This window comes from Phalacrocorax aristotelis, chromosome 6 (assembly GCF_949628215.1).
Source record: "Phalacrocorax aristotelis chromosome 6, bGulAri2.1, whole genome shotgun sequence".
Taxonomy (NCBI): Eukaryota; Metazoa; Chordata; class Aves; order Suliformes; family Phalacrocoracidae; genus Phalacrocorax; species Phalacrocorax aristotelis.
In genome coordinates, this window is record NC_134281.1 from 51,269,188 (window position 1) to 51,272,616 (window position 3,429).

Sequence of the window (3,429 nt, forward strand, 5' to 3'; positions counted from 1 at the left end):
CAGACTGGTCCCCTACCACCCCAGCATTCCCCAGAGAGCTGCTGCCCAGGAGCCCATGCTTGGGGCAGAGCACACCATAGCAGGGTAAACACCAGCCCTGCAGCACTACCTTTGCAGCAAGCATGGGGCTTCTTCAGGGTCCAGCCCTATGCGTGGACTAGGAGCCCAGGATCACACAGCAGCTGACGAGCTCCCATGTGCGCTGTCCTTACAGCCCAACCCCACCAGCAGCTGTGTCGTCCCTCTGTAGCCGTTTCCTCTCGCTCCAGAACTGGTCAGCAAAATACCTGTCCACCCTCCTTCCAAACCATCAGCACATGGGGCATGAGATCTTACTGCCCATCCCAGCGTCCCACATCCCCCCTGAGTGCATGAACCGCTACTCATTTGCCTTCAGGATGCATTTCACATCTTTCAGCCACTAGACCTGAAGCACCCTCTACATTTGCCGCTGCTGCGTATGACTGCTGGGGTGCATGGAGCACATCAGCACCCATGTGGGCCCTCTGCCAGCTTGCAAGTGGCTGCAGGGACTGTTGGGCTGTAGCCCCTGGAGGGCGCAGGGCAGCCCTGCCTGCTGCTGTAGCATCCCTCCTGCCAGCACACAGCCACATCTCCAGCAAGATCCTCTGGCCTCCAGGATATGAGCCCAAGGGCCCACTGCAGTCAACACCACCACCACCACTGCTGGCCAGGCACTGGGAGACCCACATGTGCACCCAGCCCAGTCCACGGGCAGCATGACTGCTCCCTGCCCTAAGCCACAAGCCCTGCTCTCTCCATCTGGACATCCCCTGGTGCTGTGCTGTCCAAGAGGAACCACCCACTGCTCCAGCCCACGGCCAACCCACACTGATTTCATCCCAGCCCAGCTGGTGTCCCCAGGAGGTCACAAGCATCCTGACCCCAAACCTAAAGTGCCACCCACTCACCCCCACCCTGTGCTGTGTTTTTGTCACAGCCCAGCCCAGCAGGACAACCCCCTGTCACAGCCAAACCTCTCCTGGGCTGGTGCCCCAGGACCAAGGCCATGCTGCCTGGGCGGCATTTCCCAGAGGGACATGCTCCAGGCACAGACCTGTCTTGCTGCTCCCTGCACTGGGACCCTTGGCAGCTCCCAGAGTCCCACCCAGAGCTGTCCCCAGGGAGCAGAGCCCTGACCAATCTCACCTGCTTCTTCTAGGGCTGCAGGACAGGTTGTGCTGGGAGAGGGGTGAGGCCAAAACATGGCTAAGGCACCAGGCAGAGCCCAGCTGCGGCCAGGCATCCACTCGCTGGGAAGGGGAAAGCTTCCCCCAGCAGGTACCAGGCACCTCCCCAAGAAGGCTGCACAAGGACTCTTCTGTCCAGCAGATACTGGAGGAAGGATTGAGGTGCCCCACCTTGCCTGGAGAAGGGGTGGGGATCTGCTGTGGGAGGCGAGGACAGCCCAGCCCCCAAGGATTGTCCTCACAGCGTGGCCCTGCACCTCTCACTGGGAACCATCCATGCAGCCTTAGCTCAGCCAGTGTAGGACTGGAGGCTGCTTGGTTGCAGAGTTCGCACAACTGGGCAAGGGACTGATCCAGGTCCCCCAGGGATGCACCCAGAAATCGGTGGAGGCTGGGGGACACAGGCAGGCAGGAGGGACCCTGGGCAGGTGCCTCAGGCAGTGTGGTCAGGGCAGCAGCGCAGGAGCCAGGCTCCTGGGGAAAGAGCCCTCAGCACACCAATGCCAAAGCAATGCCCCAAGCAGGTGAGAGCCCAGCCCAGCAAAGGCAGGGCAGTGGGGCAGGAAGGACCTCAATACACTGCGACCCCTTAAGTACAGCTTGCCTGGAGTAGCCCTGGGCTCAGCTGAAGAAGGTGAGGAGCGAGAAGCCCTTCCTTGAGCTGGCCCATCAGGTGCCGACGTGCCTGGCTCCCAGCCCGGCAGCTTGGAGCCGCACAGCTCCCATGAATGCTGTCTTTCTTCTCCCTGCCACACAGCCCTTGGCAGCCCCTCAGCTGCTCCGCCTGGGGAGGGAGAAGAGCCAAGGTCTGTTTTTCTGTCCCTTTCCCCTTGCCAAGCTCTGCACAGCACTGAGGGCCCAAGTTGGGGCCTCCCTGCCGGGGACAGCGCTGCAGCCCCCTGCTCCCACAGGGGTCCAAAAGGAGCCTTCACCTCCAACCAGTGAAAAACATGGCAGGCCCCAGCCCCACTGCAAGGATGGCCGAGGGTCCAAGTAGGATGCCCTGTGCTACCTCCCTGCACGCAAGGTAGAAAGGCAGAATAAAAGCACTAACTCCCCTGCCAGTCCCTGTGGACACCAGCTGTTGAACTGTGTTTGAAAATATCTATCCAGCTGGAAACAGGGAAAGCCAGAGCAGACTCAGGACAGACCCTTCTCTGGCTGGCAACACAACTGCTCCCTTCATCCTGCTCTGGCTCTGCTGGGCCTGGACAAGCAAAAGCTGTGTCACTGCTGCGGAGCCAAGCAGCCTGGGCAGCTACCCACCGCAGGCAACCGCAGCTCCAACCAGACGGGCTGCTTAAGCCCTTCAGTGTAGTTGCTCCTCATTGCCAATTGCCTTGCTCTCAGGAGAACGGTCCTTTATCTCCAGCAGCAGCAGCACACCAGCACCACGCACCACTCCTATTTTCCACAGAACTGGCTTAAAGTTAATAGCTCCTCTGCACATGCAGCCTGCAGCTGGTCAGCACCCACCATCCACACTAAAGGCACCCATGTCCTGCACCCAGAGTACTGGGTCTTTTTTTTTTTTTAATTGTTTGTGGCTATCAATAATAAGAGTTTGAGTTAACCCCTGTTGTGAGGATAGGCATGAAAATTAACCCAAAAGGTGCAGAGATATTGTATTCAAAAGCAGCAGCAGTGCTTGAGGAAGTGAGAGTCCAAGCACATTAACTAACATCAACCCACATTCACCACCATCTCATCCGCAGGTCTGAAGCTTCTCTAGAGGTCAGTGGGGACAAAACATCCCCTGCCTCCATAAGTTCAGCAAGACTGGACTTGGTTCATTATACTTGAAGGAATTTGCTTTGGTCTATAACATAGTTTTATATCATCTATCACAGTGCAGCCACAGGTATTGCTTGGACATGAGGCTGGTTGGTACAAATTCTTGAGCTGCAAAAACAGGTTTCTCCTAACTCTGTATGGGGGGCTTCAGCCTGGGTATGAAAACGTCCCAGCACACCAGCCACCCACCTTTCTACAGCCTGTGAAGAGGCAGCTCTTCTTTCAGCCAGCTGTGTGGATAAAGATGACAGCATGCAAATTCCTAGCGCGTTGGGTCCTCTCACAGCATGAGGGTCCTACACTGGGTGCGCCAGGCAGTGACTCAGGCAGGACTAAGTCCCCCAGCTAAGGGGGAAGAGCCCAGACAGCAGGCCTGTTTCACTTCTGTCTTGCACTGTGTACCGAAGGTGTTCACAGCCCACCA